Source organism: Simochromis diagramma, unplaced genomic scaffold (assembly GCF_900408965.1).
Source record: "Simochromis diagramma unplaced genomic scaffold, fSimDia1.1 OVJJ01000320.1, whole genome shotgun sequence".
Classification (NCBI taxonomy): Eukaryota; Metazoa; Chordata; class Actinopteri; order Cichliformes; family Cichlidae; genus Simochromis; species Simochromis diagramma.
In genome coordinates this window covers 5,835,237-5,859,581 of record NW_024386773.1, presented here as the reverse complement: position 1 = coordinate 5,859,581, position 24,345 = coordinate 5,835,237, and the positions used below count along the sequence as shown (strand labels likewise).

The 24,345-nt window shown below is 39.2% G+C and overlaps 1 protein-coding gene across 7 annotated transcripts in view; it reads right to left on the bottom strand.

Moving 5' to 3' along the window:
* Positions 1-20,789, bottom strand: part of LOC120717031 (plasma membrane calcium-transporting ATPase 1-like) — a 130,150-nt gene extending 109,361 nt beyond the window's left edge. For 4 of the 7 annotated variants that reach the window (XM_040004877.1, XM_040004829.1, XM_040004862.1 and 1 more), the window contains exon 1: positions 20,212-20,789. The gene's annotated coding sequence lies outside the window, so the exon portion shown is untranslated. The other 3 variants (XM_040004852.1, XM_040004870.1, XM_040004836.1) reach the window with 2 other exon arrangements.
* Between the last annotated feature and the right edge of the window lie 3,556 nt (positions 20,790-24,345).

The following is a 24,345-nucleotide window of genomic DNA, read 5'->3' as shown; positions in this document are numbered from 1 at the left end:
CACAGAGATCATCATTTAAATCATGAATGAAAAATGCATTATTCTGCTGCAGTTTTTGAATCTGCTTTCACTAAAACTTGCCTGCTTCACAAAGGCGTTGCCATCTGTATAACACTCAGTGTCAGAATTATCACAGGCCTCCAAGTGTGTTTAATTCACTAGTCTCAGGATAATGTTCTTTTGCCTGGCAACTAACCAGTTATTCAGCTAATCATATGCGCACCACCTTCAGTGGAACTCCCATCAGTATGTGTACTTCAAATAACTCCGTATCAGCTGCCAGCTACTTCAAGTTCATCTGTTATTGCCACGTAAACATTTCCAAAGCCAAACGCACTTGAATGCAAAGATAATTAAATTTATTTCACTACCAACACACACACAGACCAGGAAACTTGTATGTGATTAGTATCATGTTCAAGGACACTTCAGCCTCTAGAGGTGAGGAGCTACAGATGAAACCACCAACTCTGCAGTTAATTTACAACCAGTTCTACGGACTCATCTACTTTTTTCCCCCATAGTGTTGAAAAAGCTAAATTTCTTCATTTTGAAGATTCTGTGTGTGAAAGCAGAATCCAAGAATATGAGACAGAGTCACATGAAAGCATGCACAGAATGTTCTGTGTGGACAATGTTCTGTGCCTCTCCCGTTTTTGTTTTTTTTTTCCCTGGTGAACTTTGAAATGAAAAGCCACTTCGGTTTTATTGAGCACATGATCTTACACAGCTGAGCCCAAAGGCCTCGCTCAGTGGACTCAGAGTCAAACTGTGGAAAACACAAAAACGCACAGGCAGGTCACTGGACCAGACCTCCAGAGCAGTTTCTGGTCCTCAGAGTCAGAAAGTCACCGAGTTGTTAACAACAGCCGGAGATGAAGAAACAGAAATGGAACAGCTGAGAATAAATTCAGCCTTTGAATTTATTTACTTATTTATTCTGCTTTCCCAAACAGCAGAGGAGCGAGCGGGTCCCTGTTCCTCTCTGATGTGTTTTATGTTTTAACAGATTTCATCTTGTCCCAGTTTGGAGTATCTTGGCTGTGATGGCAGTGTGTGCGTTCAGATCGGAGCCCTGCGTGTCTGTGCGTGCACGCTGTGATGAATGCCTGCGTGCTGATTGTGAGAGCTACGCCCAGCTCTCCAAAACAAACATTGCATTCCACCGATCCTCTGCACCAGTCACAGACCGGGAACAGGAATGAGGCCTGAGTGGGATTCCCACCTGGTAGGCAGAGGAGATGTGTACGTAGCAGAGTTCCCTGCTGGCAGAGCTCCCGGTCAGCTCAACAACACATTGACAGGAGGATAGAAAACAAACCACAGCGGGGACTCTTTGCAGCGTCTGCAGTCTGAACATGAACTGAACTGACTACTGGCAGGGATTCCCCCACAGAACAGTGCAGTCCACCCACATCCTAAAACAGCTCATGTAAAACCAGACCTTGGCCACACCGCCTAAACTATAGTGACCCTCATCTCATCCCACACATCGGATATGCTGTGCTGAGGTTATACATTCACTAAATTTAAGGTATAAAAGAAGGCTCTGTTTATTTAAGGCAGGGTTGGACACCTCTTGTATAAAACACTAATCTGTTTGCCACACTTGGCTGGATTAGCTGGGATGCATTGCAGGGACATAGTCTTTGGGTAATTGGGCTGCAAACATTGTTCAAATATCCTTGAAAGGTCTTTTACCCATGGATCACTGCAAACAATTGCAAAGTAGTGATAAGAAGTGGAAAATGACATCAAAATCAAAGTTCAAAAAATAAACATAAAACATTTCCAGCACAGTTTAGCTTTATCCTTGCCACATTAGCGGGCCATTTCCGGTAGAAATGTGAACATAATGAGTAACAAATATTAAAAAATATTGCAGCAGCACATAAATATGAGCTGGACTCCAAATGTTCACTTGAAGGTTAAAAACATAAACAGTGCGCACAATATTGATCTAAATTTACCATATATGATGTGAAATGCATTCATTTGATGTCAATCAATTTAAATGTTGCCACAAACATACCTTAATGCAGCGGTCCCCAACCTTTTTTGCGCCACGGACCGGTTTATGCCCGACAATATTTTCACGGACCGGCCTTTAAAGTGTCGCGGATAAATACAACAAAATAAAACTAGTAACGGTACCGAAAAAAAGAAGATTTATTCATAACACACGTGAAAAGACCCAGGAAAACCGAGTTAATGATAAAAACGATAACAAAATAACGCTGAAAACCGATAAAAACCCTGAAAACCATACATTTCACACCCGAGCCTCAACTCTCGCGGCCCGGTACCGGTCCGTGGCCCGGGGCTGCCTTAATGCATCCCTAACAATGCCTTCATTAAAACAAATAATAAAATGGATGTTGCTGGCCCATTAAACAATGGTACTGACACCAGCAGTGTTCAAAGTACCCTTTAACTGTAAAACTCGCTCTGCAATAAGATGACTCATATGTTAAAATTCTGTAAAATTATCCAGTGGTTAATGAGGTGTTTTTTTCCAGGGGGAACAAACCATATAATTAACAAAGTATGGCAACATATACCATGCTAATGGCCAGTCTTTAAAATGATGCAGCCAATGCTCCAACTGCATTCATGTGAGAACAAATCTGATAAGGAACTATGTAGGTTACACTGATATTTCCACCAAATCTTTTACAGTACTCAGCCTCCAGTGGAGCTTCAAAGGATTAGATGACAGAGAAAGACAGAAGTCTGGTGGTGGGGGAAAAAAGAAAGAAATATCCTCCACCTCTGCTCATTTTATGGAGAAAAATAAAATGGTTCAAGCACCAACACCAACACTGTTTTGAATTTTAAAAAAGTTTCTGAGGTCAAAAAGCAACATGTCAAATAAAGGGAGGAAACAGACACACAGAAACAGCACCTGTTGGGAGTGTAAGTAGAGGGAAGTGAAATTTTGACTGTTGCCAACACAACATGAGGAAACCACCGAGCCTTCACTTCCTGTTGGCTCTCCATGTGCCCTCCATCTGCTCACTTCCTCCTCTGACTGGTGCCTTTTTTCGGACCGTCTCTGAGAACAGAATCTTCCTATACATCTGAAATTTTAAGAAGCTCCTCTGAAGTCATGAAGTACCAGATTGAAAAAATAAATAAATAAATGACAATAATAATTAAGAGAGAAGGAGATGGACGAAGAGTCTGATGCCTACCTCAAACTATGTTGTATGACTGACTTCCACACACTTTGTCACAAATGCATGGTGATGTTTTACTACAGAAAAGTTGCGTATAAAAATATTTTTCAGTGTTAAACATTATGTGTGTGTTTGGGTGTCACTTAAAAAACCAGGCCCACACCCACATCACCTTCACCTCAAACCTGGTCGTCACGCACACTTTGTTTCAGCCACCTGAGTGGAAAAATCCTGTGGGTTTTCTACAGACTTATACAGAGGTTCAGCATTTTCCAAGTCAAGTAGAATGCGGACTGTTGTGTGAGACATTGTTATATCCCTTGCATCTCTTTAGCCTTTTATTGAAACAGAGACTTTCTCCCTCTCTCTCTCTCTACGTGCTGCAGCTGAACAGCATTCTGGTCAGTAGTGGAAGTGCACATCTAGCCCCCGACAAAGCGCTTCTTGCCATTTGGGCTCTCTGTTGTGTGGCTGCTAGGATTAGTCGTGTTTAGTTTCACTAGAAATCTGTCCTTTGAAACAGACTTGTGGCAAACCTGTAAAACCTCAGTATGCTTTCTTTTGTGTTTGAATAAATCTGGCTGCAAGCTTGGTGGGAGTTTTCTGACAGTATTTAAACACTTTCTCTCCTCTTTTGTGGCTAGCCAGGGAGCCTAGGTTTTATAGTTTCGCTTTGTTTTTGTTTTTTTAAAAAAACCTGCAGCTCGGTGTTTCTCTCTAGAAAAAGTGGATAGGTGTGGGTGGGGGTCTGTTTGTTGGTTTGGCCTTGAAGACCCAGGAGGCTATTTGCTTGCTTTTCCTTTTCCATATAACCTACAGAACTGTACTTCAAACAAATGAGCATCAGGAAAGCGTTTACTGGGGTTAAAGGACAGGGGAGCCAACAGCTTATTTCCCATAGATTTCTATAAAACAGTAAGTCTTTTAGAAACCAGAGGAGTCGCCCAATGCTGTCAATTAAAAAAAAAAAATAAAAAAATAAAAATCAGATTTCACTGGCTTTACTTTTCCCCAAAGTACAGCCACATCCCCCTTTTGTACCATCTATGGTATGCACAAAAGCACTATTGTTCTGCATATTTTTAAGGCAATGACTCTGCGTCACCATCCTTAACAGAAGCCTGTTCAAATTCCTCCTATTTCCAGCCATTTCTGCCCATCCTGATGATTTCCCTTTGGGAATAAGAGCAAATACAAATTTCAGGAAAAACACAACTAAACAGATTAAAATATTTACCTCTGAGTCATTTCACTTGGGAGTTCTTTTTAGCTGGTTCAAACCTCTCTGGTCTTGGACAGACACTTTCTCCTGTGGCTTCGGTCTTTTTATTCCCTCGTCTTTATCAGTTGGTAACATGTAGCAGAGGGCTGCCAAGTAGGCTGCCCCTCTTGAATATATGCAAGAGTGGGCTGCACACTCTTCACAGACACCAACCTGAATTACACAGCCGCTCGGCCAAGGAGCTGAGTCAGATTACCGCAGTCTGTTTAATATACAACATCTAAAGGTGAGCGTTATGGAGCTTTCGGGAAGGGAGTGGCTCTTGTACCTGCCTCTATTGGAACCAGTGTAAACAGGACTGTAGCCACTCCAGCTGGAGAGTCGGCCTTTCTTATCACTCTTCCAGAGTCGATGATGGTTTAACCTTTTTTTAAATAGTGAGCACACAGGAAGAGGATGCACGAGCAGTTCTCTGAATTAGGAGCAATAGGACTAAAGAAGGTCATTTACAGCAAATAAGCTCCATTTTAATCTCTATTTTAGATCTATAAAATCTCTGTGATATCCAGAAAACTTATATGAAAGTGTATTTATATTTGCAACTAGGGTTAGGTGACTATTGTGCTTGTCTTTTTGTTAGCAAGGTTACATTAGTCAACAGTCATGAAAGGCACAGACTCATTATAGTCATTCATGTTTAGATTCATTAATATAGTGCTGCCTTCTGTTGTTTTTTTTTTTTTTAGGGTTATTCGGTTTTCCTTTATTTTTTACCATTGTGAGACAGGTTTAAAACTATATATCACCTCAGGATATTGGAAGAATTGTCTTGATTTTCAAGAAAAATATCCAAAATTAGTATTGATCCAAATATCCTTCTGGATCTTGATTCCTTCTGTTAAGGGAATTTTCATTCTTAACAGAGGTCTCGGATTGCTCTTATCATCAATTAATTTGCTGATTATTTTTGCAACAAGTGTTTCGTCTACAAAAGATTACAAAACTGGGAACTGGCAACCGGAATTCTCTAGAGCACAAAGCAGCGCCAGCAAAATTTCATTTTCTGTCTGAACAACAGTCCAAAATCTGAAATATTCAAGTTGCTCTAAGGTAGACATGGAAAAGCAGCAAATTCTCACATTTTAAAACAAACATTTTTGCCGTTTCTGATTGAAAATAAAAAAAAAAAAAAAAAAGCATAATTCAAATAGTTGGGGTATGATTTTCTACTAAATGAACCAACTGTTGTGAATATAACTTATCCTCATAGCAACAGCATAGTTATCCAGCATCACCTGACATCAACTGTAACAACCCACAGAACAAAAAAAAAAAAAAAAAAATACACACTCACACTTATCCATCTATGCTAATACAGTCACACAGACTCACACAGCCTGGCTCACTGCAGCTCATCACATTCACAACAAGCTTCAACACCTCTCTGCAACAATGGCTTCATCAGGATTAACACACACACACACACACACACACACGCACGCCTGAGTGTGTCTTAGCAGCAGCTTCACCTTTGTGAGGTGAGAAATGTTAAACTAAGAGCACCAAGACAGATAAATGTGCATTAGATTTGCTAAGATTTTTTTTTTTTTTAAATTGTATATATCCTGTGAGACACACAAACATTTAGTACACACGTGTACAGTACGTCAATGTCAAACAGCTACATGTGGGCCAGCATTATCGTAGCTACATATGCCAAACGGCAGCCTGATCTGAACCACTGAGTCATTGTCCACATATCTGATTTTTTTTTCAGTGCTTCCAACAGGTCTCTTTTTGTGCTAATCGATAAGCGTTTCCATGGATGGAAAAACAAATAGCCAATCACAGCCTTTGTGGGTGGAAGGACAACATTTTCATGTCCCAGAGCCAGAAAAAATACGAGTATGTGCTGCTTTCTGAATTTCAGCTTACAAAACATGACAAAAAGCAAACTCAAACCATGAGCACTGTCAGAATAATGAATAAATAACAAACAATGAAAAGGAATTGGAATTCAAATGGATCACCGGTGCGGCAAACAGCAGAGAAAGGTAAAAGCTGGTGGCAGACAATTAAAATTATTTATTACCCAGATTGAATCTAATCATTGTCGCCACATAATGCAGATTGGAAATAATTAGGCTAACTGCCTACAAATATTTATGCCATAAATCCACAGTACAATCCCCAGTCTTTCAGGAGTAAGGGACAGACTGAATGAGTCAGCAAAAGAAATACTTATTTATACTGCAACTTCTTCTTCGATGTTGCTTCTAAAGCACGTCTCATTCTGCTGTATGTTGCTGTGATTACAGCTGTTTTGTGTGGACTAGGACTTGGAAACCAGGAAAAAGCTCGATGTTGGTGGGAATCTTTGCTGCTTATAATACAGAAAATACAGTGCCTTTTGTAACTTTTAATTAGGCTGATAATCAACAGTTTACCTCAAAAGACACAAAGTCCTTTATTTTTATCTTTAATTTAATTTGTCACCTCAGATTGTGCACAGATGGAGCTGTTATTTAATTCTAAAAGAATTCTACTGCATGGTGCATGTCAGGAAAAAAATTGAAATTCAGCTAAATTTCTAGTTTTGTTTCTTTCTTACTTTTTTCTTAAAAAAAAAAAAAAAAAAAAAAAAACTCAACTAGTTAATTAGTCACTATGATCATCCCCAACTCAAACTGAAAACGTTCCCTCACTCACGTCTGCAGCAAAGCAGATTATTAATGGTTAACAAACAGATTATTGACAGTCTAAGTGTTAGTTTAACTTTGAGTTTTTGTGCATTATGCACAGTGAGGGATGATGTAGGAAAAATAAAATCCAGGTCACTGGAGGAGCGATCATGGCCTCGATTAGTAGTCTTCTACTCACATACTGTCCATGAAAACCTCTAACTATCCAGGCTGCCGGAAGTTCATCACATAAAAGAGTTTAGTGAAATATATCCTGCATTTGTTAGCAGCTAACAGCTCTGACTCCAGACTTTAAATGAACCTTTTATCACCAATCATTATGTTTTTATTACTAAAGCATTAGAAAATAAAAGCATGCACAGCAGGTAGCGGCATCTTAATTTTAGCTGCCGTGACCCTCGCTGAGGTTGTTGATTAACATGACAAACATCAAAAGCAGCAGCTTCAACAAGCAGCAGATAATTAATGTTGATTCCATAACAGCTAAAATTACAGTTTTGGTTGTTGTCCAGTGAAAATGGTCTCTACAGCCAAACAGAAACATGACTCTGACACTGAGCGCTGTTTCGTATCAGATAAATATCAGGAGAACCACCCAGTTTAACTTCTAAGGGTATAATATAAATTTCTTATCAGCTTCACAGTGTGAATCAGGACCTCCATTATTTGAATCTGATTCATATTTAATCAACACTTCATATCATCTCCTGCTCATCTAATTTTCTGGTTCAGGCTACAGGCTGCCGATGTTTATTAGGGCACTAATATAAACTGTAACGCACAAACAAAGGTGATTACCGATCCGAATTCAATATTTGACTCATAACTTTAGTTACTTTAAAGTGATGAAAGCTGAACATAATTACATTGGATGAGCAGATTTGATAAAATAGCAATGCTCATCACATCTCAGGAACTCTGCCAACTACTGAGACTGACTCTTTGGTTGAGTTCATTTCAAGAGTGTTGACAAAAATGCTGTTTCTGAATGTTCCTCCTGCTGCTCAAACCTTCCTGTCTATCATAAATGCACAAACACCCACATCTCCACCCACTAAACACCTGCCAAGCAGCACACACACTCACACATCCACACGCAGGCGTTATGTAAGTGTGTGTCAGGAGGACACTCTCAGACGGTCCAGTTACAATCATCAATCCTGCTGACGCCTCCATGTCATCTGTGTGGATATTTCCATAAAGCAGGTGGACAGTGAACCCACTGCAGTGAGGTGGAGGCAGACTCCCATCCAATACTAGACTCACACATGGCCAAAATATGGTCTGTGGACCAGATGCCGGCCCCCCGACATCCTGAAGGGAGAATTTAACACGTCCCCAAAATAAAATAAAAAAAAATGTAAAAAGCTTTAGCTTGGGGCAGGGAACATGTGAAAGCAGGTACACCCAAGCCTTCAAAACACATTAATAAATACAATACTTTGTGATAATAAATAACAGGTATCAGCTGTCTTTTTGCAACGTTTCATCTGGCAGGCAAACTAATGCCTTGAACTCCAGTTTGCAGCTGTAATTCCTGCCCTCAGTGACCTCTGTATAGCCAACCAGTTCTCGGCATGCTGCAGGTTCAGGTTAGAATGACCCTTGTTAGTTGGTCACAATCGATATCCAAGAAAAAACAAGGACTGCAGTCCAAGATATTGGGAGCTAGAGTCTGTTGAACCATGGGATGAGAGTCTTTGTACCACCACAGCTGTGACCTGATAACTCTACAGGTAAACACGAGATGGGAGCTAGCTAGCTAGTGAATGAACATTCAATATAACAGAAGGGATTGTCCAATAGTAAACTGATCATGGATGTTAAAAAAAAAATTAAATGAAAAATATATTTGGGTGACTAGTAATATAGCATGTGGAAGACATTCTATCTCCCCCCCCCCCCAAAAAAAAGAGTTATTAAATAGTAAACATACGCTAAGCTCAGTGATGCCTGTGGTGGTACTGCAACGTATTGAAAATCTGAGTTACCTACAAAATTTAAAACAGAGGCTAAAAAAAATTTATTTTAATTAAATCATAATTATGAATAAAATTATCCTTAAATACATTAAGCATCAATATGAATTGTAGACACTGAAAAATCAAAGGTTTCTTACTGAAAATTCTTGATTATTTTTTTTTTTACCAGGTGTAAAATCCCCACGTTTTTGTTACGTCTGCAAAAACGTGGGGATTTTAGCATATTTCAGGACTGTATGTGTTCATGTGTCTGTTTAGTCATTTAATGTGTGGCGCTTCGTTTATTATATCCAATTCAGTCTGGCCCTCAGAAGAAAAATGCTGCATGCTCTTGCTCTCTCTGGACAACTGTGAGTCCATTATTGTGTCTTCTGTCATGTTCGCTGATCAGAGGAACAAAGGTCGACTGTGCTGAATCCTCCTTCATGCTTTGAAGAGTGTTTGTAGTCACTTTAATCCGTCATCTCTACCACTGGACTAGTTTCACCAGTCTAACGCTAAGAAGCCTTAAGCTTCAGTACTGTTGCTATGGTTACCTGCACTTGAACATACAAGAACAGGTCTGATATTTCCATGTCTTGCGCATGCTGCTGGTGCAAGTGAGTTGGATTGAAACAAAGACCAAATTATCACCAATGTGAGGCTCATGATAGATTCTGTATAACATACATTTTATTTAGCCTACTTTTTGGTTTTTTTCGCCATTAAATTACTTGCAGTGGATCTCAACTTTGTATTTCAGAGTATTTCAGTGCCTTCAAAATTCAAACAGTTTTTTCTTAAAGAAACCAAATGTTTTCTAATCCATTTGATATTATTTTTAGAAGAAAGTAAAAAAATAAAAATAAAAATAAAAATGCTCAAGCAACCTGCAGACCTTGAAATGAGCTTGTCCAGTATATCTTGGAGCAGATCAGAAAACATTTAAATGATTAAAAAAAAAAAAAAGCAAAAAAAAAAAAAAGCATGTAGCTCACTGGTTACTGCACTTTTCAAAGTGCATTCCCCAATGTTAGTTTTGGGCACCACTATTTTGTTTTTGGAGCCAAAAGTGACCAAATTTGGAAAAAAAGGTTTGAGTGCAAAAATTATCAGCTAAAAATAGAAGACGTGGTTTACAAGCTGTATCCAAGTCCGCTGTTCTCACCGGCTCTAGTGAGCCTTGAACCCCGGCTAGCTATCCTAACATATGTCTCCGAATACGTCGGAGCACTTTTACAAATATGTGACCGAACCGAACAGATATTTGAACTTTACGCAGCTACATTATTTCCTGAAAACATGTTAAAAGTTTATTTTGTGACCTAGAAAGAGTAATAAAAGTAATATTAAAACTAAGTAGCTACCACCATTGTTGGAAACAGGAATTGGCTGAGCTGTGCTATGAATTCTGGGATTCGGCTGCATTTGCAGAAGTCTTCGAATTTGGACAGGCTTCGTCACGTCGCTGTAACGTAATCGGCCTTCAAATGCTGCCTCCGAAGGATGCGGTTCCTGAATTTGGACACAGCTACGATACCGGAGTTGCTTCTTCTTCTTTGGGGTTTAACGGCAGCTGGCATCCTTGTGCAGTCAGTGCTGCAATCTTCTTTTTCAGTCCGTTATTACACTCTGAAATCCTACTATTTATTCCTGAGTCTTTCAGGATCTCACAGGGCTTTAAATGAGGCGTCGACTATTAAATTTGTGATCGACGATTTTGATAGTCGATGTAATCTTGACTAGTCGACTAATCGTGGCAACCCTAATAAACTTGGTGTTGAAATTCAGTTTAATGAATTCATCAACATGTTCTTTTCAAAGCTGGGAAACACAGGAGTCTATGGGGATTGAATCACTTTTGGAACCAGCCAGAGTCCATGAGATGAAATGCACTTTTTGGTACATTTGAGTGTATCTTGTTATTTGATTCAATTTCAAATAAAAATGTGAGCTAATGCAAATATTACACTAACCCCAACCATGAGCATGCAAGTCAACCACAAAGACTCCCTTTGTGAGACACACTAGAAACAGAAAAAGAACATTTGAGCCCTTTTCAAGGGCTTCAGCTTTCATGTTATTCATAATTTTAATTTGTTAACCTCCAATTCGTGGCGTATTTTGTATCTGCAGCTCATGGGTACTGCTGCCTGAGTGAGGATTTCCTGCTTAAATATTTTACAATTGAATAAAATGGATAGCATGCAGTCATAGTTCAGCAGTTCTTTATTACAGTGGGATGACCTCTTTTTTTTTTGCCAGCAGGGATATGAAAAAAATGATAAAGGCCAATGGCTCTATTATAACCACAATCACTGAGGCTCTGCAGAGCAGAGAGCATCCATATCTTAAATATAGGCCTGAGCTTCTCAAAGCTGCACTGCATTCATTAATTTTTGATGTGAACTTACATAAGAGACAAAGTGAGCGCTGCAGGGTCTGGCTTACAGGCAGGGACTCCGCCTGCAGAGGGGTTTCCACATTTCACTAAATCTTAAAACCACGTCCATACAAGTGTAATGGACGGTGTTTTTGGATGCAACAGGCATGGATGATACAGACTGCTACATGAGCATGAATCTCCACAGGTTGTGAGGTGGATGGTGTCATGACAGTGACAGTATAAACATGTCCACCTTTGAAGATGTTGCTATACTTTTTTTTTTTTTTAACAATAGACTGATGCCTTTATATGTCTCCTTGTAACAGCAAAACAGCAATATGTAAATTATTGCATTTTCTTAATTTATGTACAGTAAAGTACTTTAATGTGATAGAATGATTTCCTGTATCAAAAATGAGAAAAATGGCAATGATAATATCCCAGAGTTGATGTCTTTAGATTGATAGTTGTTTAGGAAGCAACCAATTGTCATTATATAAAACATACATATATATATGATAATGGATTTTACCCATAAAAGAGCCTTTCTTTTGAAGAACAGATCATCACAAACTTCGTACCAGTGTCAATGGTAAAAAGTTTAAATTAAATTTTACAATAAAAAGTCTAAACACTATAAAATGTCAGACAAGAAAATAAAAGCTCCAAGATAAAAACAACCTGAAAGCAATAAAAGAGTTAGTTTGTTCAAATAATTTCCAAACCGAGTCAAAAGACGAGATGAGATATATATTTGTATTATTTTAATACTTGAAAGGAAGCTGAAAGGAAACGGAGCTCCGATAAGAAAATGTAATAAAAAAGGAAATACATTTTTAAAAAGTATTTTCAGCACAAACAGCAACTTTAACATACGGAAGAATGAACACCCAGCGGTTCAAAGTTCGGCAGTAAGGGAGGAAGCGGTTTTGCCTCGGGGTGACTCAGATCACATCGATCTGTAAATCAAGTCCCAGATGGTTTAGACTCCATCTGGGGTCTGAAGGTCTGACTCAGTGAGATCACAACAACACACTTGTTTGCAGTCTCATTGTCAGTGTAGCAGGTCAGCCTGAGATGTCAACACTTGCAACGAAAAAGGCATATGGATAAAAACCAGCACGAATGTCTCGATGTACATCTGCGTCACGCCTCTTGTTTTAATGCCCACAGCAGCCAAGGAACAGCTTGCATTTAAGCAGGGGCGTGAAGTAAGAGCCACAATTGTTTTTCGCTTTTACTGCAAAAATGGCAGCTAAGCCAGTGTCTACAGACTGAAAACAGAATCAAATGAGACTGCAACAAACAGACGCTTCCTATGCAGTGCTGCAATTTAATAAGTAAAAACAGTGCATGTAGAATCTTAGGGCGAGGACTTTTTATCGAGTCGCCATTTTGAAAGCAGAGCTGAATACACACAGTGAGACAGCATGTACCACACAACAACATGTATGGCAGTTTTACTTGGTACTTCAACAACTACACAGACGCAGAATGAAGCACCAGCTCCTCTTTTCCGTCCACTTGGTGGAGAAGTGCTGATTTACAGCAATCTACCAAATGGAACAAAAATAAAAACACACATGCTAGAGCCGCTCTTCCATACAGAACAGACATTGGTTAAAATTAATATAAATATATATCCGGCCACTATACGAGTCACACCTCTTTACATTTACTGTCTGATATTCAATATCTAACCTAAAACAAACATTAATTGAATGATGAAACCTTCAGCCTGCCCCTGAACTATTAATGTTAATAACAATTTAATTTTTCACAACAAAGATACCAGCTATGTGCTGCATGTGGTGCTGTTAAATAGTCTTCTTAAGAACTGTTCTGGAAGCAGCAATTACACTCTGCTGCAGACACGGATGAGTAGGCAGTGCTGTTATACTTCTTAGAAGTCTGACTAGTTGCTACATTGTAATGTGAAGTCTCCGCTTCTGAGTTGCCATCTGACTGGACATTTATGCTTCAGTGGGGAATCTATGGGGAATCTAGCTAAGCTGTAACCGCAAAACGGTGGCGTCGACACAGCTCACAACTCACAGCCTGTATATATCCAGCTACTCTTACACTGCAGTTTTTCATTTTAAGAATACCCTTCATCAATTTAAATATAAGGAGTAACAATTTTAAAAAAAATCTAAATTCATGGAGGGAGATTGCTGAAACTATCAAAATGGATACAAGGGAATATACCAGCATTGCAGCATTTTATTTGTTTCTATCAGCTGGTACCCCACATAAAACATAGGGACACAACCACACGGTAATTAACACAATGCACCTCGCACGAGAAATGTTGACAGCAACGGCGGCCACTTAAATCGGTTACATTTTAGGCTCTACAAGTAAATCACTGCAGAAGTTTAAATCAGGCCTGATTATGAAATTCATATCCCTCCGACTCAACCAGAGCCAAGCAGACTCACAGACATGGAATCTATAACATGCTTTTAACTGACTGACACGACTGGAAAGCATCTGCGTGGCAGCCATAAAAAAAGCTGGTTAAATTCTTTGAATACCTATACTGCTTTTTTTATTACCACTTTTAGCAAAGAATATGCCTGCGAACAATCCGTAAACAGCGTTGTCAATGTTATGTTGATGGTGTTCAATAAATATTAGTGTGTTTTTGTATAAGCTAGGATGTGTTTTGAACCTTCACTGACCAGCCATGTTAAACCCACCTGTAAATCCTGTGTATTCTGAAGCTAAATCTTATAAATCTTTTGTGCATTGTGGTTCCCATTTCCCAAGTCCTTAAATTCTCTCTCACATTGATGGAAAACGGCATCAAGGTCAGGGAAAAGTGATTAGACAAAGACACGGGGTTACTTTTTGGACTTTTTGACCACAGCCTTGGTTAATTCTTCTTAGGCTAAAGGAGCTAGAGCCTCATGCAGGCCGTTCAAATGACAGACGCACTGAGTCAGCATCCGTCGTCTCTTGTGGTCATCAGGACGACGGCAGCAGCTTGAGACAGATACAGAACACTCGACTGTCTGCAGGTAGGCGTGACCGTGTGTCTTCAGTGGGGACGAGGTCGAGGTTGGTGAGATAATAATGATCAGTATGAGAGCTGGAATTTACAACGTACTTTATTTTTAGACATTTTTATTAACATCACTTCAACTGCATGTAATATAGCTACTTTGTATTGCTTTAGAGCACAACTGGCTCCACCTGTCTGTTACAGAAAGGCAAGAGATATACACCCCCTGCTGCAGTGGCACCCATTACATGGCTCTGTAATACACCGTTATAACCAAGAAATCTATTCAGGAGATAATTTAAATAAGGCTGGGCAACAAAGATCCTAATTTTGAATGTGATCTGCTCTTAAAATGCATCACCAAATAAATAGCAGCGCAGTATGAGGCCTGCTCCATTAAGGGAGAAGAAAAACAATCATAATTACTAGGGCTGCAACGATACAACAATACAAAAGAGAGTTTATTACAGAGAAATGGCTCTTTCCAAAATAAAAGCTATACTATACGCTTCTTCTGGGCTATATTCTCAGCAGCATATAAACATATCAGGTGCCCATAAGGAGAATCATATGCTAACGGCTGTCTAAATGACTCGGGTAAAGTTTGTAGCATGCGTGCTTGTTGTTTTTGTCTGCTTCCACTTGTCTTTGCACAAGGATGATGTCGGCGTAAATGGGCTGTCATATTCGTTGTGTTCCCACTAGTGCTGTCAGCGTTAATCTCGTTAAAATGACATTAACGCCACAACACAGCAAATCTCCGTTAACAAGTTACCGCGGATCGCCCCGTGCATGGGGCTGGACGGCGTCAACACGTTAACGAGCTAACTGCGCTACCGCACTAGTTCCCACAAATTGAGCATTGCGTGGCACATCCGACATACTGTTTTACTTTTGTCCATGACGCGCTTACCATCAGGGTCATGCTTCACATGAAAACCAAGATAGTTCCAAACGCCAGATCTGAATGAGAGTGGGGGAGGTTCAATTTCGGGTAGCGTTGAGGTAGTTGCCATGTTGCAACGAGCTTAGCTTCTGTCTTGCTAGCTTGCACTGCACTCAGTGGATCTGCACTCGACAGTGCAGCCTAGGCGGAGTAGTCGAACGCAGATCCACTGAGCGCTCAACACAGACAGCATCGTCAGAAGAAAAGTTGATAAAATAAATAAAAAATGTTGTATTGTTTGATAAATATGTGTACCGAACCGAAAGCACTGTATCGATCGGTTCAATATCGATACGAATATCGTTGCACCCTTAATAATTACTCTGGTAATTATTGAGATGATGGTTATTTAAAAATAATTATGCTAAGACTTTGAAAAAACTGTACATATTTTTTCTACTTCTTTTAAAATTGGATTTTAATTATATCTTAATTTGTTTTATATAGATTATCTTGTTTTAATAGTCACTGCAAGCCACAACTGTAGCTGAAATTAAAATTAGACGAATGCCTTTATTTTACATGAACTTAGCAAAAGCCAGAACAGCTGTGACATTACTAAGATGACACTTAGTTTGTAAAACAGAAGAAAGCATGAGGAAAAAGGTTTCAAAGACGCAAAGAAATGGATTTTAACTCTGCCTAAAAAAACATCACCATGTTGGATTTTTCTGTATCTCAGAGTTTTCTGTGGCGGAAGGACAAAATACTTTATACGCAGGAAAAACCCAGCAAGTGGTATCTGATGTATGCTGATAATGAAACAATGTAATGTACTAAAGAAAAAAGGTAAAATGTAAAAACCTTTTGACTGGGGTGAGATGCTGCATCAGCTAATTCAATAGAAATCTCTTTTCTTGAGCAGAGTTTTTGGTCATTAAAAACTTTTCCACTATAAATAACTGTTCCTGCACCCAAGTCCATAGGTTTGCCTTCTTGTGGGTCCCAATTCCCTGGAGAAGAGTGGGAGTTTGGTGTTATGTGGATTGAGTGGTGGTCAGCCTAACGGTGCAATCTTCAGGTACAAAAAGTGAAGACAGATCATTTTATTTTCTTGGCCAGTCCTGCAGGTAAGATCTGTGTGTGGGAAGCACTAAAGTACATGACACGTCAATATCATCAGATACTGAAATCATAGTCAGAACAGTTTCAGCCAAGTGCTTTACAACCAATCTGCCACTACAATAAAGGCAACAGTCCAATTTACACATAAAACTGCCACTGGACTTACCAGAACAGGTTGCCTGTCTCTCACATACCTGACACATTTCTAAAATTATCGTAAAATTATGAAAACAAGGTTCATTTGTTTCCCAATTAACTGATGAGTATAGATAATGTGAGAAAACAGTGAAAATGTCCATCACAGTTTAATCACAGCCTGGGGTGATTTGTCTAGCCTGCAGCTTGACACCCAAAGCAGTTTAGAGTGATATAAGCGATCAATCAACTAATCTGTTCAGTTCTAGTTCGATCAGATGTAGGCCACCTTGCCTGAAACAGCGTCCATTTAACCTCATAATTTATTTATCCAAAAATACAGCGTTAACCTTCAGCGGCAAAAATCAGTGATGCTGCTGTTAAGGTTTAGCAACAAATAACATCAAGATGCACCAACATAGGTGTGGCAGGACCACTTCATTTGAACCACTTAATGAGAAATCTAAATAATCCTGTAAACTGTACGAGATGGTCTAATACGACCATTGTTATACATGGAAATAGCATTGATCTATCCAGTGAAGACATTCAATGAACATGTTTTGTTAGTTAGTCAACTAATTCACTGACTTGCAACTAATTTGATTACCAAATGACTGTAAAAAGGTACCCGCATAACATCTACTCCATAGATATAGAGTAGTATTACCAGATGGCCATTTTTAAAAATATCATCATTACTTTTAAGCCACTTATGTATAACTAGGCGTGAATCCTGTCTCATCTGTTGTATGGTGAATTGAAGGGGTCCTTGTAGACCCTATGATGTGAACACAGGAGTGTCCTTAGGAGTTTTTCCTGGCATTCTTATGCTCATCTTGAATTATAACGTTTTCTGTCACATTTTCTTCTACTCAATTAAGATTAATATAAAACAATTCTTTCATCGACTTCCCAAAACATTTTGACATTGAATAACCATTGGCTGTCCATCTTTTCTTGATGTCTAGTCTTGAAAACACGCCATAAATCCGACTCAAACTCTTGACCTCTCTCTTGACCATTCATCCATTTTCTTCTGCTTATCCAATTCAGGGTTGCGGGGAGGGCTAGAGTTCATCACAAGAAAGGCAAGAAGATGGGTACTTCCTGGACCCTGCCTCCAGGCTGACACAGAGACAGACAACTATTCATGCTACCATTCATTTAACACCTACAAACAATTTAGAATCACCAGTTAAATTACATGCATGGGTTTAGGTAAACGTTTGTCTCCAACATTGGCACAACCTTTATTTTGGAGCCATGCTTGATCCAAGGCTAGATGTTGACTAGAAAAGACAGCCAGTAGGCAGTTTGGCAGTGTCAAAAGGTCAGGAGTTTGAGTTTCCCTCATAGTATTTTTTTTTTTTTTAATTCGTTATGTTGTTGTAGTCCATAAATAAAAGGATAATATACAACAGTTCCTTATCAGAGACTTAATTTGTTAGAAAGTCCAACCAGAACATCTAGGTGATAAGGAGGTACGTCCAACAGACGACCCTTGCTCAACTGTCATTTTCAAAACCTTGTTTAAACAAAAGCGAGACCTTAGAAAAGTGGCTCAATGCATTTGCCTGACAAGAAAATGATCCCTTCTCTAGCCCTAGGGGGGAGACACAAAACCTTTCAAGGTTGCCAGGAAGAGCATCTGGTGTCAAAATATGCCAAACCAAATAGGCAGTGCTACCTGCTGTGCTTGTGAATGGAGGACTAGTTAAAATCTTTAACCAGAATTGAGAGACAACGTTTTTTCAAATTTGAAATGTTTGCTTGGTGTTATCATAATGGTTGGAAGCCACATAATCATATTTCATTCCAAACCCCGATAAACTGTACAGACTTCGGTGGAATACAAAAAACTAGCCATTTTCCCTTTAGAATCAAGCAAACAGCAAAGTCATTGCTGTCATACCTATAATTCAACCCTTTTCAACAAAGAGTCTTCAAAGTTTCCCTTTCTACTAATTTCATTTTGCAAAACCCCTCTATGTTCCAATAAGTTGCAGCAGCAGAAATCAGAAGGAGCAATGCCCTCTTTTGGAGGTCACAAGCTGAGGAGGAGTCACCTCATGAGCCAAGATGCGGGATCTCCCCTCCTTTCTAACGCAATAAGGCAGGACACACCCAGCTACAGAGGGGAGGAGGAGGAGAAGGTGGAGATGGATGAAATGAGAAGAGAGGAAAAAGAAGCAGAACTGCTGCTGCTCCTCCTCATCCGCCCATCTTAGCCGATGACGTAAGAACGGTCCTTCGTTAATTAAAATAAAGCGCAGTCGGTAACGATTTTTCCACCCTTGTTCAATACCGGCAGCCTTGAAAACGCAGAAGTAGTATTTACAGTGCGAGTGCTAAATATGGGGGAACCACTCCAACAAGCTTAACAAGCTCATCCTGAAGGCGCCACATTCGTGTCAACAGTGTGAGGACACCACAGTGATACAGAAATATACACAATTAATATCACAACAGGGACAAACAACCGCAGCAACCAACGCTCGCTGCTCAGAGAGCTGTTTTTAAACCAACTTACCACAGGTTCTGTGTTTTTTCTGATGGTAAAAGGCGCCTTTTCCGGTTACCACTGGAAATATCACTCGGAAAGCAACACACTCAAGCCAGAGACTGTTAACAAATTGTTTCCAGGCGCCCGGAGACATCCGCGGGCGGTCTGATTCCTGCCTCGCAGCCAATGCACCAGCAGATACGTGCCTCGCTGTCGCCCGGGGAGACCTGGCACCAGAGCGCCATTAAGAATCTGCTCTTTTTGATCTACATCTCCTTGTTGGGTTTGCGAAAACGCAATTTTGTAGCCATTAATAACAATTTACAGACCTTTTAGAAACAACCCTTCAATTCGGCATACCCCAATGACACGTAAAAATGTAATATTCAGAATAAAATAACAACTTTTACCAGCAGGCTCCTTACTTTGGCAGGCGGCAAACTAACTAGCAGTGCGTATCCAGTTCAAAAGTTGTTTTTTTCACCAAAAGTGAGTCATCGTCTGTAAATTTTACAGGTGTCTGATTAGAAACTATTGCACAATATCACAGTGTATGCTTTATGGGTATTTTAGTTTGTCGAAAAGCGTTTTAAGTTGGATTTTAAAGTCCGCATTATGAATGAAGACCCGACAGCGTTGACTGCAGGGAGGGAACGGCACGTACCGGGGCTGTAACCTAGCTAACAGCCGGGACGTTTGGCGAGGTGAAAGAGACAGAAACCGTACCTCGGGGTTTCTGAGAGACACTGTTGCTATTAGGGAGGAAAATACGCCAAGATGCGTGTTAAAGTGCGTCGGACTGGGATAATTGTGCGTTCACACCTGTGGAAAATCCCAAAAATCTCCCTGTAGTTGCTAATAATTGGGTGTCAAGGTAAAGAAACGGCAGTTATGAACGTTACCCGGATGCTGAGCAGTGCGGACAACTTGGGGGGGGGGCACGACAGACCCCTTAAAACACAGCAAAATGTCACTTTCACGGTCTCCGACAGACTAAGCGAGCCTTTCTTGGCTTTCAGCCACAAGTGAATTGAAAGATTGTACAGACTCGTGGTGAGTTAAGTTTAATTAAGAAACAAAAAACACTGAGATTAGACGTTACCTCCACTCCGTGGATCTTCGTCCAAATCACGTCCTGTGGCTGAGTCGGAACGGTTGGGAAGCGTCTTTAGTTTAGAGGGGTTTGTCCATTTCCCAGCAGAGCTCCAACTTGAAAACTGCAGTGGCGAAAAAAATGACTGACAGGCCGGGTGGTGGTTGGTGGATAAAACCTTGAACCGTTCCTGACGTTTAAACCGTTTTTAAATACATCAGTAGGGGCACCAGCTCTGTTCCTGCAGTGGTGGCGGCAGCCCCGAGCAAGGAAAACAAACCAGATCCAGATTCAGTCAGAAACGAATCCTTTAAAAGGAGAAGATAAACTCACCCTCTCTCCCTCTCTTTTTCTCTCGCTCACTCACTCTCTCCCTCTCCTGGAATAAAAGCAGAGGAGGGAAAAGGCTCTGTTAACAAAGAGCAGATCCAGAAAATGAGGACTGGTGGTGTGTTTGTGTTGCTTAGCGGTGGGTGGAACTGGAGGGGGGGGGGGGTCCGGCACACTCAACCAGACCAGAGGAAACACCAAAAGTCCGGATCAGATCTTTTCCTGCCAAGCTGGGAAACTGAAAGAGAAGGAGGTGAGCTTGTGGTGGCGAGCAGGGGGGAGGGACCAGACCGGGATTGCCCTGTTTTTAAGGTGGATCTATGAATTAATTAGGTAACAAGGCAGAAACAGAGCCCTGCTCTCGAGAACAGCCCCGGGCCACAGATGCAGTCTGGAAACTCAAGGGGGGGGGGAGAAAAAAAATTCCAGATCTGGATCTATCCCGGAGCGATGTATGGAGTCTCTTTTCAGCCAAACAAATCAAAGCATAAGACCTTGACTCATTTGTTATTATATACTATTATATACTATCATTATTTTGATTTTTTAAATATAAGATTTGACAACGAGGGATGCAAAATTAGATTTTAAGAATACTTTTGTAGCCCGTTATCTTCACCCAAACGTTTTAGTACGTTTAGAAAAACTGTTGTCAGACTAATTTTGAGATAAAGCTTTTTAAAGACTAAAGCCATAGTTACTTCACGTTTTCAGAAAACCCTGCCCTGATTCAAGAAAAAGTCCAATTTTTACCAAAAAGTCTATTTTGGTAAAAAAAAAAAATATATATATAAATAAAAATAAAAAATAGTTACTAAACAGTAATAATTTGAATCAAAAAATAATAAAGCCAAAATATGATTTTTTTTTCTTTTTTTTAGAAGAAGTATAGTTTGAGGCAAAATCCACAACAAAAGTCATATTAAATAATCACTATACTGGTGTGCATTTGAAGCCATCATATCAATTCCAAAATAATTCAAGGCTAAAGTTTCAGGATAAAACTCAGAGTATTTTTAAGTTTCTTCATGAATTACCCCCCTTTACCTCTTTTTTTTGTATTCGCTTATTTTGTCACAAAGGTTGGGGGGAAATTAATGGAAAACACCAGTTGTAATGTAAAACTTTTTTTTGTTTTTTGAAAATTCTAGATTAAATCTGAGATCTTATTATTAATTAATAAAATTGTAATCTTTTTACTTTAAAAAGTGTTTTAAAGGTAAAGTACAATTCAAAGATGAAAATCATATTTTTTTAATATAAAATTATAAAAGTGATTGATATAATCTGATAAAATTTATTTTAACATTTACCCATTATGCCTACCAACTGACTGGCAGCCTGTCCAGAGTGTATCCAGCCTCTTCCTCAGTGACAGCTGGGAGAGGCTCCAGCCCTCCTGTGATGTTAAACTGGATGTTTTCTGTATTTTCTTTAGTTAGGCATTGAATAGTATTTGCCATTTACCATTTATGGAAATATTTAAAAACTTATTTAAGTGTTTCTTCTTCAATCACCTTTTCCACATTGCATTTAATCATTATTTATTATTAATCTCTGGCTATCTTCCACAGCTAGTCTTTATCCTGTCTATCCTGTCACTCTCGATCAGTGTTTCCCAACCTTTTGGAGCCATTTCACGTTAGAAAAATCACACGGCACACCACCAAACAAAAATGTCACAAAAAGCATGTTGATAATTTTTCCCCATGCACCAGGTATAGTGAAATTGACTCGGTTTGTCCACAACAGAAATGGGCAGTAGTGCATTACAAGTAACACGTTACTGTAATCCGATTACTTTTTTCAAGTAATGAGTAATGTAAGGGATTACTATTGCACAAAAAGACATTAGATTACTTTTACTTTCCTGTAAGCACGCTGTGTTACTGCGTTACTAAACTGTCATGATTTTGTTTGTGAGAGTGTCTCATGACAATGACGTTAAAAAAAATTATAATATTAAAACTAATAAAACAATTTTTAGAAAAAGGCTTTCCATTTGATTCAATTTTATATGATGGATTATGCATAAAAAATAGAATTGGCCTGAAAGGTCTATTGCTTTTTTATGTATTCAGGTTGTGTATCATGTTTTTGAAAAGTAACTAATTACTTTTGAAAATAAGTAATCAGTAAAGTAACGGGATTAATTTTTTCAATAAAGGAAAAACGTTAGTAACTAATTACTTTTTTCAAGTAACTTGACCAACACTGGTCCACAATATATATTTTTTGCTTTCTTCTGACCACTACTCATGCTAGGGCCTTCATCTGGGTCGGAACTTTCTGCAGGACCCAGTTCAGATTGACTACTTTTTCTTTTCAAATATTTATCTATTGCTATTTCATGCTGCGACTTCTAACAGCATGACTAGTATGTAATTTCTTCTTCGTCTTCTTCTGTTTTACGGGCGGTTGGCAACCCATTTAATTAGAACAGGTAGCTGTACTCCCCTCTAGTGGAAGAGAATGTAATTGTTCTGTGCGTTACTCACAATCGCGAGTACTAATCAGGTGGAACCAGATAATCTTCCACAGCACACCTGATCATTTCACACACAGTGGTTGGGAAACACTGCATTAGATGACTGCTCTGAGCCTTGTTCTTCTGGAGGTTTCTTCCTGGGTTTTTTTTCCTGTTAAAAGGGAGTTTTTCCTTTCCACTCTCACCAAAACACTTGCTCATAGGAGATGATCTGATTGTTGAGGTTTTCTGTTTTCTCTTTATTATTATTGTAGGGTTTTAACTTGTAACTTGTAAAGGACTTTCTTGAGGAAACTGTTTTTGTGATTTGGTACTATACAAATAAAACTGAATTGAATTGAACCACAGTTATCAGGTTACATCATATTGTGTCCATCTGTTGGACACACCCAAGAGTCTAAACAACTCCACCCTTGTAACCATGATCTAACCACTGTGCTGAAGACAAAGAAGATCCATGAGAAAATACTTTAAAACCTTTCTCAGGACATTTATTTTAACATCAATTAAGTTTCATAACTTTTTCACCCTGACAAGAATAAGCGGAAGAGAATGGATGGATAGAAGTGTTACATTAAGTTCCTGAGTTTTGTTACCTTGAAGTAAATACAAACAATAAGAAAGTGGATGCTGCAACACATTAGCAACCTGTCCACCTCTCAACCCATGACTGTGATAGCCCTCCTGTGACCTTGAACTGGACAGGTTGGTAGATGGATGGTACTTTTTATTATTATGAATATTTTTTAAGTAAAATTAAAGATTAAAACATGACAAAGGTACCTCTTTGGTGAGGTGTTTTGGGTATGACCATCTTGGAAGAGGGAGGTCTGGACATCTGTCCCTGAGACCCAGACATAGTACAAGTACAAGATGAATTGGTGAATGAAATAAAAATTTATGGAGAAAAGTTAGCAAAAGCCAATATTATTGAGTAGTAGTTATATTTTTTTTTACTCAGATTTATTTGGGGACTTCCAAGAGGAGTCTTGACCCTCTGGTTGGGCACTTCTTTTGATTTATGTTCAGTTAAAAGACATTAAATTGAATCTGTCTTGAATTTAATTGAATCTCCAACAATCAACAAAGGATCTGCTTGAAATAGCAGTCTACTGAATTGTTCTTGTGTCATCTGTTCCTTTATTATGGGGGTTTGGTTGGGTTTCATTCTGTTTGTTGTGTTTAGTTCTGGGTAAAATCTATTGAAGTTCTTCCCTGAAAATGATTTATTTAAGCCTCCAAGCTCCTGTGCACATCTGTTTAATATGGAGATATGAAGAAAAAAAAACAGAGACCACATCATTATAAATCAGAGGTGGAGGTGG